At 53.9% G+C, this 15,176-nt stretch overlaps 2 long non-coding RNA genes across 2 annotated transcripts; both read left to right on the top strand.

Annotated features, from left to right (window-relative positions):
• Positions 1–1,946: 1,946 nt before the first annotated feature.
• Positions 1,947–3,327, top strand: LOC120385093. The gene is made up of 4 exons (XR_005589258.1): positions 1,947–1,970; positions 2,389–2,526; positions 2,686–2,801; positions 3,313–3,327. It is a non-coding gene; the product is annotated as an uncharacterized LOC120385093 (long non-coding RNA).
• A 3,168-nt stretch (positions 3,328–6,495) lies between these two features.
• On the top strand, positions 6,496–9,179 carry LOC120385091. Its single transcript, XR_005589256.1, has 4 exons — positions 6,496–6,548; positions 7,003–7,077; positions 7,903–8,056; positions 9,123–9,179. It is a non-coding gene; the product is annotated as an uncharacterized LOC120385091 (long non-coding RNA).
• The last annotated feature ends 5,997 nt before the right edge of the window (positions 9,180–15,176 follow it).

Raw genomic sequence — 15,176 nt, 5'->3', positions numbered from 1 at the left:
GAAGCCTTTTGGATCTGTCTGCAGTCTTCCTGTGCGGATGCCTGGGGACCAGGGCGGTTAGATCAGCAGAATGGAGAGAAGAGAGGAGGGGATTTCAGTACTAGTTTCCTTCCAGCTCTGTCACACTGGGCAGTACAATCTCCCCTGAACCCTCTCCTATCAGGGCATGTTCTGAGTCAGTGTCTGACCCATCCACCACACTGCAGTAGGATTCAGCTGCTAAGAGACACTTGGCCAAATGCTGGGTCTCAGTTACACCCCCAAATAGCCAGAGGAACTGCACTGAGGTCAGGCAAGTTCCTCGGGACTGAGCCTAGCGTAACAGAGCAGAATGTTGCACAGTCTGGTGGTCACACTGTGCTGGTCACTCGGTGGTCAGATCATGGTCACTGTCCTGGAAACAGCGGTGCTAGCTTCAGGAACAACAACCCATTAGGGGAAAGGAATAAATACAACCTTCTCTGATGGGACTTGCCCTGCCTCAGCCTCCCTGCACCAATCGGTGTCTCCTCTCTCAGACGCCTTTCCTGCCCACTTTCCAAGCCTCTCCCTGGGGAGGGCAAGAGGTGGCCAAGCAGGGAAGGTCTGACTTCTCTTTCTGAATCTGCAGATGTGCCATTGAGCTGTGGAAGGCCCTGGGGGAAGAACCACAGCTCCCCAGGGAGGTGCTGCAGCAGCTGCTGGACAAGCTCCAGCAGAGACACCGGGAGGAGAAGAGCGGCAATGTGTCTCTGGCTGTAAGTGAGGTTTGAGATGTCACTTTGAGAACCCGCAAGCGCGGGGAGGATAGTGCATCTGTGTGTGTCTGTGAGCTTCACCCCTTCTTAGCTTCAGGCCACGGCTCCACTACACAATGAAGCCGACCTGCGTAACCTCGGCATACAGCCGCCACAGCAATTCTATCCCTTGTGTGTGTCTGCACTTTGCTGCTTGTGTCGGCAGTGCGTCCTCACCAGAAGTGCTCGTCTCGATTATGCGGTCAGGGTGGGGCATTGTGGGAAGGCTCCTGAAAGCCAGTTGGCGTCTGCGACGTTGTGTCTACACTGACACTGCATCGACCTGGACTCTCTGCCACTTGTGGAGGTGGAGTTATGAATTTGGCACCAAGGGCAGTTCTGCCAATGGGAAGGAAATTCCATAGTTAGGGTGATGCTGGGTGAGGGCCTTGCATTGACATAACTCTGTAATGCAGACCAGGCCTTAGTGTGTCCTGGCCACCTCTAGCAAACCAAAGAGGTGTAAATAAAGCTTCACCCAGGAAAAGTTACTGATCTGAAGCGGTTTATCTGCTGGTGCCCTGGCTCTGTTTGCCGCTCTAGGTGGCTCTTTAGTGAGCAGGTGCAGTTCAGGTGTCTCTTGGAAGTATCAGGTTTCTGGCTCTCTAAATTGTGACTAGAAATCTTCCCAGCATGGGATCATGAGATGTCAGTACTTTTGACTGGGCCAGAAACACTGGGTCTACAAGAACAGATCTCCTCAGGATGGTTTCAGCCCGTGCAGTCATGGCTGGAAACCCAAAGCACAGAGTCTGCACCATTAAGCGAAATAATGGGAATAACATCATCCAGACTCCTCTGACCTTTCCGTAGGGCTCCATCCTGCTTCCGTTCCAGGAATGGGTGAAGGTTCAGGACCCTCCAAATGTCTCCTCCCCTCTCAGGAGCCAATCCTCTTTTGTAATAGGCTGGGGAGGAAATGAGACCGAGAAAGGACAATAGCGAATGGCAATGGGGGCAGGTGGCAGATTGGGATAGTGGAGTGAAATTCTTTCCCCCCTCCAGGCAATGAGGACCATTTACGAGGTCCTTTTCCTATGGGGATACCGAGAAGCCATCCTGGAAATGTATCCCCAGATGCTCATCCTCTGCGTCAGGCAAGTGCAGTATGTGATGGATCTGCACTTGCCAGGGACCTACATGGCCAGCACGACATCCGGCCCCGAGGAGGATCAGCTGCCTCAACCCCCTAAGGTAATGACTGAAAGGAAAAGGAAGAACAGATGTGCTCTGCTAAACACATGTAGGCTGTTCATGGCCATCATTTGTTCGGGTGCTATAGTTAGCCCAGGCTCGCTTACACCAACTAAGGATCTGGCCCCACATGCCCGCTTGAGTCCTGTTACCTGTCACAGTAAAGAATCAAGTATTCAACCGCATTGAGTGATGACATCAACCATCTTAGAAGCTACAGTGTCACTAACTGGTTACAAACTCAATGAAACTGCAGTGTCGACAGGGCCCATTGGGCAGGGGAGCACCATGATATCACACTGGATCTATCATCGGGAGGCTAGCTCCTGCTGTCCATACTGTGTGTGCCAGGGCGTGTGCAGATTTGCCATGATTGGGGCTGATCTCGTTGCCTGACACTGGTATTTTTTGTCTTTAGCACGTCGGTGGAGGCTGTGAAGACTCTTTTTTCCATGCCCGGATACTGGAAGGAATTTGCCAGCATCCAATTTCAGCAGGGTTGGGACATGATAGCCTCACGATATTACTACTCGCAGGGTGTTGGCGTGATTGCAAGGTAGGAGCCCAAAGTTTCCTCTTCAGTGGGTCTCTCTTGGGAATGGGATTTCCGTGTGAAATGTTCCTCTGTTCCAGGCTGCCATCTCAGCCCAGCAACTAGAGAGGAACTCTCTCTCCCCCTTGATAACCACAAGGGACTTTCTGCTCCATGTTCCAGAGCCATGATCGAGTTTGAGAACCCTCAGCTCCCTGCCGTCTTCAGAGGCCGTCACCACTGTTCAAAGGGAGAAGGAGGAGGAGCAGAGAAATATCGCCATAACTTTCTGCACTGAGGTGAGATTCATTAGTTGACAGGAGAGCAGCTCAGGCCAGTAAGCTCTGGGCACATTGTCAGCAGCTCAGCAGCCTTCCAGCCAGCTAGCTCCTCTCCGCACATGGATGGTGGTGGGGCATGGCACAGAGAGGAGGGAGAGACAGGGTGAGATCGCTCCTGGCTGGATGTACCTAGGTGGGATCATGTGACAAGAGGAGATGTTTCTCCGGTGCCCCAAGGCCATGCTTCTCTCCTCACCTTTTCCTGGGGTTCTGCTTTTCTTCTGCCCCAGGGGTCTCTCCATGGCACTCAGTGGGGCCTGGAGATTCCCCTTTCCCTGGGGGTTTATTTGTGACTTGTGCATTAGTCTAAGTTCTGGGAATGAGCCAACTGAAAGAGCAGCAACTGGCTCCCTACACACCGGAGACGTTGTATGGGAGTAAGTGGCCATTTGGTAAAGATGAGTGTCAGGGGACAGACCCACAGGAAGACCTCTGCTCCTCAACCCGATGTTGATTTGGCTCTTTCCAGTTTCTCCAGAGTCCTTCCATTGAGACAATACTGACAAAATCAGAGCTCAGGCACAGCTCATGGAATGGACCCAAGATAAAAACCCCATTGTACGTCGGCTCAGTCTGCGAGGCCTTGGCAGTATTGTGCTCCAGCCAGAAAAGGTGAGGCGTGGATTGCCCGGGGACCGAGGAAGCCGATGTCTATCGAATCGCTCAGCAATGAGGCGAGATCCCCACACAAGCCCTGTTGTTTAACGCACAGCACTCGAATGTTGGAGGTGCTTTACTGAGCAAATCAAGGCACGACGTGGTCCCTGCTCCCGTGAGCTGACCCTGATTGCAGATGTGATGCAGTGGGAGGCGGGTGAGCAAAGACAAAGGTTACAGTGAGCAGCTGGCAGAGAGTGACAGGAGAATGACTTTGTGCCCCATTGGGCGGCTGTGCCAGCCGTGGTGTCTCATAGGTGGGAGTGGGATGGGCCAGCATATGCCCCAGGCTGTCATCCAGGGTAGTAATGAGCTGCCTTCTCCATTGCTGCAGGTGCACTCGTTACGGGCCCAGCTGCCAGCGATCATGGACATGTTCTGTGACACGGATAGAGGCGTGTCATGGGAGCCATGCATCAAGCTGCAGACATCATCTACCTCCTGGATGGGGAGGGCTTGGCTCCATCTCCCAGGACATTGCAGTCAGCCTTCGCCCCTTCATTGATGACGTAAGGCTGGGAAACACAGGAGAACCCCATTCCTCCCCGCCTGTCTCTGGTGCCCTTGTCTCTCTCTTCCCATCCCCTTCCCTCCACCCCTCAGCCCTGCCATGAAGCCTCCAAGGGTGCCCCTGCCATGGGTGGGAATCTCCTGCTCAGCCACCTCCTGTCAGAGCTCTTCTCCGCAAACCTCAGCATCAGCACCATGCTCCCAGCCCCTGCTGCCGCCTGGCCTCGGGGAGAGGGGTCCTGGCACTGGGCAGATGACCAGCTGTCTGGAGAACACCGGCCCCCAAAGGGTGGAGATTCCCAGCAGGAAAGAGGTGGGTCGGGAATCTCCCGGCTCTCAGGGGCACCAAGGAGCAAAAGAACTGCTGTGTTTTGTAGCAGCACCTCCCTGTAAGGCTCAGCAGCTGCTCCTCCCTTCCCCAGACCAGTCTCCAGCAGCCTTCCCTCCCTCTCCCTAAGCTTCTAGGGGTCTAGGATTCTGTGCTCTCCAGACAGAAATTGTGTCTAGGACACCATGGGGCTGCACTGCCCTGCACAGTGTCTCAGGCCTTGTTCTACACAAGATGTCTATGGCGCTGGCCTGGTGGCCTCACTGCTCCCGCGACCCAAGTCAGTTAACACGGGGAACCGGGCAGCGTGCGGATATGACTCTGTCACGTTATGCTCTGATCCTGCCTGGCTTTAACCGGGCTTCCCACTCCCTGTGTGTCATTGCCAGGAGAGGGACAGCGTGCGCTCCGTTGCCATTTTACTGCTTGGCAGCGTGGTGAGCAGCGTGAAGGACCGGACAAACCCATCGTGCAGCAGAAGATGATCCACTGCTTGCTCCCGCTCCTGCTGCACCTTGAAGACCGGGATGAGAGTGTGACACTGGTAAGTGCCACGGTCATTATTTCCTTAAGAGTAAAGAGCCAGAATCTCCTGGGGCCCCCACTCCATTAATGGCCAGAGCCCCTTGCCCAAGCAGAGTCTTCTCCTCCCTGCTTCACTCCATGCTGGAGCCCAGTGCCTCATCCATTCTCACAGCACACAGCACAATTGGGAAGAAAAGCCTTCTTCTGGGAAAGAGCCTGACCCTCTCCTGCAAAGACGGGCCTCAGGCCTTTGGGCTGCTGCATCCAAAGGTTCATAACAAGAGGCAGCAAAGAAAAGGGAGCACAGATCTGTAGAGCCCCTTCAGTTCAGGGAGCTGATATCTGCCCACAGCCTTCTGGAAAGTGGGTGCAGCTGCCTGACTTCTTCCCTGGAGCTCCTGAGAGAACTTCTCCAGGTCCCAGCTTCCCAGAATTCACGGACGTTGTCCTCTGTTGTTGGGCCAACTGGTATGTGGAGGGAAGCCTGATCTGGGGGCCCTTTGGTCCGACTCTTTGGGATCCCAAAGCTGACTCACGCTCTCATGCAGTCTCTTTGCACCTAAGGACTGAGCTGTGGAGATGTCTTATGAATCTTTCCAGGGCCGTCCATAGAGGCACAGGGCCTGGGACAACACCCCTACTCTGCCCTAAGCCCCAGCCCCACTCCATCCCTTCCCCAAGTGCCACCCCACCTCTTCCCACCTGCTCCGCCCCTGCCCCATCCCTATTCCTCCTCCCCAAAGCCCCACCCCTCATTTCCCAAACGGCTGGGCGCTGGCGAGGTGGGGCATAGCATAGTGGGACCGGGAGTACTGTGCCTGGCCCCAGCATGGCCCACGTCCTGCGTCCCCCTGAAGTGCGGGGCCCCCCAAAGCGCAGGGCCCTGGTCAACCGCTCCAAACCATCCAAAGACAGGACGGCTCTGGCTCGCTCCAGCCAATTCCCGCTCCTGAGCACACTCCTGTGTACAACAAATGACAGGAATCTCCTCCACTAGCAGGACAAGCAGGAGAACAAGTGACAGGAAGGCTCCATGTCCCCAGACTGTCCCTCTCAGTGAGAACCCTCTTGGTCTCACCATCTCTAGCAGAGATGCAAACTGACGCTCTTCCGCTGTGCAGTGTTTCTCAGGTGGGCTCATTTGAAGATGCTGTTCCGCAGCATGGCCTGGGATGGCTCCACACAGCTCCGGAAGTGTGCCTGGAAGTGCTTGGTAGGTGAATTCCTTGTGCCTTCAGAGTGGTGAATGGGGACTTGAGGGAGACCTTGTTAACCCCACACCTGAGTACCCATCCGCTTCCATCAGGTGGCAGGACTCTATTCAGGCTCTCTGCTGGTTCATTTCTGCAGGAGTTACAATCCCTTCACATTTTTGAAATTTTTCTCCTGAACTGTTAGACCTGCAAACTTTCTGAAAACAAAAGCTGAGGTTCTGGAGAACACAACAGTAACTCCAGAGAGGTGCTGCTATGGCGTATGGGCTCATACTGGCTGTTGCCATGCCCTGGCTCTATGCTTTGGCTTCCCTGTGGGAAGAACATGTCATTTGTATATTGTGCGTTTCTTCCTTCTTTCTTCCTAGATGCAGAACAACAAGAGCCACATCCCCAAATTCCTGTTCCACGCCTTAGAATACCTGGAAAGCTCACAGACAACAATCAGACATTCTGCAGCCCTGTTCATTGGTAAGCAGAGCGACTTCACTTGAGCTTTTTTGACCTGCTTCCTTCAAAGCCCTTTTCTAGACTGCTGCTCTGTTCCCTCTCACAGCACCAGAATCTTAAAACTGTGTGTGTGTGTGTGTGTGTGTGTGACAGAGAGAGAGAGAGAGAGAGAGAGAGAGAGATTAACATGACTTCCAAGATGAGTGGAGCAACTTAGCTGTATCGATCGCACCAACTACCCCACCCCACAACACCTCTTTGTCTGCACCTTGAAACCAGCATGATGTGAATTCAATCTCCTTTGGAAATCAGTCTCTCAGTGACTTCTAGGCTTCTGATGCTTTATCTAATGTGCTTTGTGAACAGATGTAAGGAATGTATTTAATTTCCCAAGGGCTGTCTTGGGAGAATGGCTGCATCTTTCGCAGTTTTAAGCAAAGGATTTGAAAAGTCATGAGATTCATTGTCTGTCTAGGAAATACTATCCACCATTACTGTGACTTGTTGTCTGAAACAGTGACTGAAGATGGCATCTCCCGCCTGTATGAAGGTGAAATACCTCTGTGTGTTTGTGCCTCTGTGGGAAGTACAGGGTGCAGCACAGGGCCTGAAAACAGTTTGAATGTGTCCTCTCTGTCTAAGGACAGTGTTTAAGGAAGAAGGATGATCACGTGAGCTTTGATCGAGGTGCCACAATATGTGTGCAGGAGCAGGAAATTCCATCCCTAGCTCCTAGAATAGGCGTAGCCTTAGAACTGTGTGGGGAGACTGTCTTCATAGAGGTCAGAACATCTCTGAAGGAAGGCCTGACAGAATTGAAAAGGGCTGTTGTTATTATTAAGGGTGGTGGTGGTGATGATGACAATTACCCTCTGTGGGAAAGATTCATCACTTGCCCTCCCTGTAATGGAGAGATTTCAGGCCAGGGAACCACTCATATCTTGGTTATCAGCTCATAGGAAATTCCCTGAGTGCACATTGGGAACATCTTTCCCTGTGACCTCTTAAGGAACAGGCCCAGGGCCACATAGGATTTCAGTAGATGTTGTTAGAGTCTAAATTCCTATGCGGATCTGTGCGTAAATGTTGGATGATTTAACACCTCTGCTTTTCTGTTCCATCCCAAGCAGAGTTGCTCCCACCTGCCTGTGTTTTAGCGTGTGGACGTGCGTATGCTGGGGGAGGGGGAAGTTACGCACGGAATGGGGTCTCCTCTCTGTCCAGGGCTATTTTGGGAGTAGCTGAGTTGCTGTTTCTTGCCTGCAGACTCTTGGGTAGCTAATAGCATGTGGCAATGGCCATCTGAAGGGAGGTTTCCTAGGCACCAGTCACATCAGCACCATGGGGCTTCCAACCCGTTTCCTCTTTGTTTCAGCTTTTCAGGAAGTGCCTTTGACATGTGACAGGACCACAGGGCACATCCTCAATAGACATTACAAATGGCTGCAGAAGCTTGGAAATCTCGTGTCGGGTTCCGCATTCGACTAGGGAACCGGGACCGACACAGAAGACCTCTTTGTCCTGCTATGGTGCGTACAACAGCATCTTTGGAACAGGGACTGAACAACGAGGTGGATATTGGCAGATGACAGACAATTGTGTAGGTCAGTGAGGCATAGAAGACTTTGAAGAAGTTGAAAGGGATCTAATAAAGCCATGTGACAGGGCAGCACAATGGCAGATGAAAACCAGAGCTGACAAAGTCAGGGCCATACGCATGGAAAGCCCGGAGGTGAACAACTCCTACATATCGCTGGTGTCAGACATCAGAGCATGGACAGTTGGGCCCAGTGGCTGGAGCCGGGGTGGTGGGGCCTAGTGGAGGTCGAGCCGAGGTTGGAGCTGGGTGAGGAGCAGCTAGGGGCAGGGCCAGGGTGGGATTAATGATTCGCAGCCAACAGGGCTGTAGGGGCGGAGCCTACAGGCAGAGCAGCTCATAGAGTATCACTAGCAGGGTTGGAAGGGACCTCAGGAGGTCATCTAGTCCAACCCTCCTCAACACAGGACCGATCCCCAACTAAATCCCCAAATGGCCGGGGGGAGAGGAGCGGCAGCGCGGAGCCGCCTCGCCCCACCCAGCCAGGCAGAGCCGGCCCGGCTGGGCAGCACACAGGGCTTTAGCGGCTGTACCACAGGCCCCCTTAGCCCTACTCCTTTCATGAGTGCATCACTGCCCCACTTCTGCCCCAGCCCCACACACGGTTACAGGGCAGAACCCTGTAGCTGAACTCTGAAATCTCTCTCACTGTAATGAAGTTACTGCAGAGTCAGGACAACCCCACCTTTGGGCTCCATGTCTGACATCTCTCCCCACTGCACAGAGCCCTACATTCACAGAGCTTCTCGCATGTGATTCCCTCAGTCATCAGAGCCAGGCGGAGAGAGGAGAAAGTCTCCCAGACTCCCTCTATCCATTGCCAGCCCACAGGGTAGCGGAGGTTGTGGGGGGTTGGGTGCTCTCTTTACACAATGCCAGCTCTCAGGAAGTTACAAAGGAGCATTAGCAAAGTGTGGTGGTTTTGTGCTGTGGAAAACTACCCTGCTGGAAGGTTTTGTTCTTCTGATTTGTGTTCCTGCCCTTTCTCCCTCTTACAGACATCTAGAGGCTAACAGGAGCCAACCAGGCCCACCACTGATCACATCTCTTGGGAGGCAGCAAAGCAGCTGCTGCATGGGAAGGAGGAGAGAGAAGAGGCAGAGCAGGATGTGCCGGGTGCACCAGTCACACATAACCTCACAGTCTAGGCGGCGGAAGCCAAGCCTCCCAGCCCTGCCGGACATGCTACAACTGGAGCACCAGTGTGAAAGGGAGCAGCTCAGCTCGGTCTAGGCAGATGCCGAAAATGGAGGATGCACATTGTAGGCTCAGTCCAGAAGCAGCTGACGCCCCTGACTGCAGAGCCCGAGGTGCCGAGACAACCCCATCCCCGGGTGCCTGCAGGCGTGCAAGGGAGCTCGGAGTCTCTGGGAGATTCCCACGCCGGGAGCCCAGAGACCCCAGCCCATGGCCTAGAGACATCTTGTAGGAAGTAACCTGGGAGAACTAGCCATCGCCATGGTGACTGGCGTCAGATGTTCTGGCTGGATCCCCACTGACTCAGTGCTGAACACATTGGCCATGGACAAGGCCTGGGGTAGGACCGGGGAGTCCCCGGAACAAGGGCCTGGGTCCCCTACCCGGCCACCATCCATCCTTGGGTGGCAGCCCACCTCCCCAATGTGCCACTAGACTGCACAGCCCCAAGAGGAGGGCGGCCATCTTGTCTCTGAACTCTCAGCCAGACAGCCCTGTGCTGAAGGGCAGCGATATTGACTCTGCCCGTTGGGCCACACAGCACTGAGGAGAGAGCAGCCATATTGTCTGGAGCCATCGGGCCACACAGGCGTGAGAGACAGGATAGCGGCACGGACACTGGTCTCTGGGCCACACAGCCCTGCCGGAGAGGGCGGCCGCGCGGACTCTGGTCTGGCCACAGCCCCGACAGAGAGGAGGCGGCCGCACAGACTCTGGTCTCTGGCCCCACAGCCCCGGCGGAGAGGCGGCCGCACGGACTCTGGTCGTTGGGCCCAGCCCCGACGGAGAGGCGGCCACGGACTCTGGTCGTTGGGCCACACAGCCCCGGCGGAGAGGGCGGCCACACGACTCTGGTCGTTGGGCCACAGCCCGACGGAGAGGCGGCCGCACGGACTCTGGTCGTTGGGCCACAGCCCCGGCGGAGAGGGCGGCCACACGGACTCTGGTCGTTAGGCCACAGCCCAGCGGAGAGGGCGGCCGCGACGGACTCTGGTCGTTGGGCCACAGCCCCGACGGAGAGGCGGCGCCACGGACTCTGGTCGTTGGGCCACAGCCCCGGCGGAAGGGCGGCCACGGACTCTGGTCGTTGGGCCACAGCCCCGGCGGAGAGGGCGGCCCACGGACTCTGGTCGTTGGGCCACACAGCCCCGGCGGAGGTGGCGGCCACACGGACTCTGGTCGTTGGGCCACACAGCCCCGGCGGCGAGGCGGCCACACGGACTCTGGTCGTTGGGTCACCACGGCCCCGACGGAGAGGCGGCGCCACGGACTCTGGTCGTTGGGCCACGCAGCCCCGACGGAGAGGCGGCCACACGGACTCTGGTCGTTGGGCCACAGCCCCGCGGAGAGGGCGGCCACCACGGACTCTGGTCGTTGGGCCACACAGCCCCGGCGGAGAGGGCGGCTGCACGGACTCTGGTCTCTGGCCACACAGCCCGGCGGAGAGGCGGCCACGGACTCTGTTCTCTGGGCCACAGCCCCGGCGGAGAGCGGCCACACGGACTCTGGTCATTGGGCCCCACAGCCCCGGCGGAGAGGGCGGCCACACGGACTCTGGTCGTTGGGCCACGCAGCCCCGACGGAGCGGGCGGCCACACGGACTCTGGTCATTGGGCCCCACAGCCCGACGGAGCGGGCGGCCACACGGACTCTGGTCTCTGGGCCACACAGCCCTGAGGAGGCGGCCGCACGGACTCTGGTCGTTGGGCCACACAGCCCTGAGGAGGGCAGCCATTTTGACTGTGGCCATTAGGTCAAACCACACTGAGGCTAAGGGCAGTTATTTGGTTCCAGCCAGGGACCTCGCCCTTCACCCCTAAGGCATCACTGCGTCTGTCACCAGGAGAATGACCCCATGACATAAGACTTTCGGGGTCAAGATGCAAACGTGAGCAGAAGCAAGGAGTGGCATGTGACCCCTCTAGAGCTCCTCCTCCTCCCCCAATCTGGGGGTATTTTATCGCCATCGATCTACCTCAGGAATGGATCTGAGCAACGGGGAAAGTTCTGGGGCAGAGTGACCCATCCGGAAGTGGGTCATGTAACCTCCAAGAACTCACCCCAGTTGGGGTGGGCCTCATCCTTAGGACCAGCCAGAGAGGATTTCACCAGATAGGTGAAAGTGCCATGGTGGGGTGACCTGCCCATAAGAGGGCCCATCACCCTCCATGAAATCCCCCACCGTCCTCTGCTAATCGATCAGGGTTTCACACTCATCCCTTAGGCCATCCCAGAAGAAGCGTGCCGATCAGAATAGGTAGTGCCCGGCCTAGGCCAGAAGCCGCCGATCTCCGGAGCTCCATGTTTGCGTGACTGGCAGCATCGTCCTGGAAGTCGCAACCCAACACTGCGGGAAGAGGCCGTCTCGTTCCAAGGATGTGTTTTGCAGAAATCATGGCCTCGACCTTCAGGCTATATCTGTTCTGATTGGTACATGTTTCCCTTCTGTGATGGCCCAAGGTGGGTTGAAACCGTCGCCAATTGGTAGAGGGTGGTGTGAGGGCTTTTTAGATGGCCCATGTGATCCTGTTGCGGGCAGGTCACTCCGCCACATTACTTCCGTGTTTGGTCAAATCCCCTCGGTGGTCCTACAGGGCTGACACCCACTTCAATTGGTAGAGGACAGGGGAGGAGTTCTCAGAGGATACACAACCCCCTTCTGGATGGGTCACCCTGTCCCAGAACATCCCTGATCGGTCAAATCCAGTCTCCAGGTTGTAAAATGCTAGTTGCCCCTGCCAAATTTTAGTAAAAGAAGGGAAGAAAGGCATGTACCTTTGCGTTATCTATAAGGTGGCCATCTTGGACTTGGGAAAAGAATGTGGTGACCTTTTCCCATGTGCTCTATTATTTTGGGTGAGGAAGCACACTCCCACGCACGGATTGAATCAGCGTAGATAGGGTCTAACATCCAGGCAGAGACGACGCAAAGAGGGATAGGAGGGGTTTTAGTTAGGTCTACTCACCCGTTCCTATGTCCCTCATCAAGTCCGTCCCTGATGTCCAATGTCAAGAGAGCAGCAGCCATCCACCACTGTCCTTGCAAGAGAGAGAGAGAACATCAACATTACCTCAGGGTGTAACTGTTTGGGAGAGTGGAGCATTTCCAGAGTTAAAGTTTTGTTAATCTGCCCCTTCTCTGTCCTATCCTAGCCCTTTTCCCCATAGGAAATAAAGTCTTGTTTGTGTGGTTACCACTGCGTGTCCTTTTTCTTGTGCTAAGAGAAGCTACGATAGATGGGCTTTACAAAGGGACTATGTGGGAAGAATTTGCTGTAAGATTCCCCATGTCTTCTGAATGGGGTTTGGGTCCTGCCCTCTTTAAAGGAAGGAAAAATCCTTACAGGTGATCCCACGGGGTGAAACCCACTGTGATTACTTAGTCATCTGTCCTATTCACCACGATGTTTGTGACCCTGTGTATCACAGGAAGTAGCCCATGGGGCATTATAAATCCTCTGATTTCAAATGGACACTCGTGGATGAAGAAGGACAACTTTCAAATCCAGTGTGCACCGAGATTGTATGGACACTGAACGTATTGAGTACAATGCTCTTATCTTTCATCTGTTCATTAAACAAGGCCAAAGGAGCAGGGTTGGGAGGCTGGGCATTGGCTTTAGGATCATTCCTCTCCTAGTGATTCCCATTACAAATCTCCAGTCAGGATGGGTAAGAATGGTGTCCCTAGCCTCTGTTCGTCAGAGGATGGAGATGGATGGCAGAGAGAGATCACTTGATCATTGCCTGTTAAGTTCACTCCCTCAGGGGCACCTGGCATTGGCCACTGTCGGTAGACAGATACTGGGCTAAATGGACCTTTGGTCTGACCAGTCTGGCCTTTCTTATGTTCTTATGTATGGACAAACCCTAATGTCCTCAGTGATTCTAAGGGACAAGATGCCAGGTTTGGAATAAAATTCTGCCTCCTTAAGATCATGTTTTCCATGAATTCAACTGTCACCAGATGGATCAGACTGAACAGTTTCAAACCTCGAGGAGGCTCTTACCTTCTAAACAGGGTCGGCTGTTTTCAAGTAAAATCACTAAAAGGGAAGGAGAAAACTCGAAAGAGGTTCCTCCTGGCGCTCAAATACGTGAACCCCAATATTCCCCAGTCCTCAAAGAGAGACCTGGAGAAGGAGACTTGCTGAAGCAAAGCCACAGGGTCTCTGAGGTTTCCCTGGCCCCTCGCCCCTGTCCTGCCTGGCTGATGTCAGCATCTCTCTGTGAGGTCACCACCTCCCCACCGCCTTTGACCAATAGTCTGAGGTCCTGCAAAAGGCCTTTGTGATGTCACTGCCACACCCCTCCCTTGCTGGGCTAATGTCCTGCCCCTGGCCAGGCACTTTGAAGGTTTGAGCTACTCCCTGTGGATCACCCCACTCAAGGAGCGCTCGTTCTAGGAAGCAAGCCGGATAGACAGGAAAACATCAGACGCTGCTCCCAATGCTACACTCAGTTCTAAAGAAACTAGTCGACTTTATTGCCACAAGAGACCATTAGAGCATCTAATCTGACCCCTGCATATCACAGGCCTCCTGTATGACACACTAGCTACTTTTGGGGTAAACACATTCCAGAAAGGCATCCAGTCATCATGAAATGACGTCACGAGATGGAGAATGCACCACTTTCCTTGGTAGCTTGTTCCTGTGGTGAATCATCCTCGCTGTTGAATATTTGTGCCTTAATTGTAATATGAATTTGTCTCTTTTCACCTTCCAGCCATTGGCTTTTTTTATGCCTTTCTCTGCTACATTAAAGAGCCCTTTAATAGCCAATCTTTTCTCTCCAGTAAGGCACTTCAACATTTCAATGAAGTCACCTTTCAATCTTCTTTTGAGAAGCTAAACAGGTTGAGCTCTTTCAATAGCTCACTAGAAGGCATTTTTCTCCAGCCCTCAGAACATTTGGTGGCTCTTTGCTGTCTCAGCTCCAATTTCACACCATCTTTTTCAAATGAGGACACCAAAACTGGAGGCAGTATTCCAGTATCAGTCTCGCTGATACCATGTCACCTCCTGTGACGTTCTTGACATAATCTGTAACTGTATAGATCACCGTTGCCACCACTGTTCTATATTTGCAGCCAATATTGTATAAAGGTGGTCACATAAAGGGTCTATGGAGAGGTTATGATTGGCTGATTATAATTATGCTATCTCTAGATATGTATCATTTTTGTAGTTGACATTATGAATATTGGCTCTATGCTGCCTGTATTTCAAACTTGTGCTATGCTTCTGGGAACACCCCAGCCAGACAAATTAATTGTCAGCTCTGCCTAGCCTGTGATGGCCCATTAAGGACCATCAGCTATACAATTGACCCATTGAGAGAAGGCAGATATGCCTTGTGGCTCAGCAAGGTGTGCAGGGACCTGCCTATGGACAGAACTCTAAGGTTTTTCTATGTCGCGTGCTGGATAGAGTGTCCTTGGGACAAAGAAAGCAAAGACCACATGGCAAGAGACTATAAAAGACTGACGCCTCATCTCCATCTTGTCTTCAGTCCTGCTTCCTACCTCTGGAGGGACTTTGCTACAAACTGAAGCTCTGTACAAAGGACTGAATGGCCCATCCCAGTTGTGGATGTACTCCAGAGACTTGATTTGAACCTGCAGTTTATTCCATCACTGCTACAAGCCTGAACCAAGAACTTTGCCAAAGTACAAGTTTTGCCCAGGGCACCATTTCCCCTGACGCTGGTCCTTGGTAACATTTCTTGATGGGGGAGGCAGGGGGAGGGGCGAGAGATGAGGCGTTTTCTCTCTGTTTCTTTCCTCTCCGTTTTCTGCTCCTTCCTTCAATTCCAGAAACCTCCCTTGTGTTTCAGACTGTGCAGTGACACCC

The sequence above is a fragment of the Mauremys reevesii genome, linkage group 17 (genome assembly GCF_016161935.1).
Source record: "Mauremys reevesii isolate NIE-2019 linkage group 17, ASM1616193v1, whole genome shotgun sequence".
Lineage (NCBI taxonomy): Eukaryota > Metazoa > Chordata > Testudines > Geoemydidae > Mauremys > Mauremys reevesii.
Note: the sequence above shows the minus strand (reverse complement) of the source record. Positions and strands in the feature narration are given on the sequence as shown.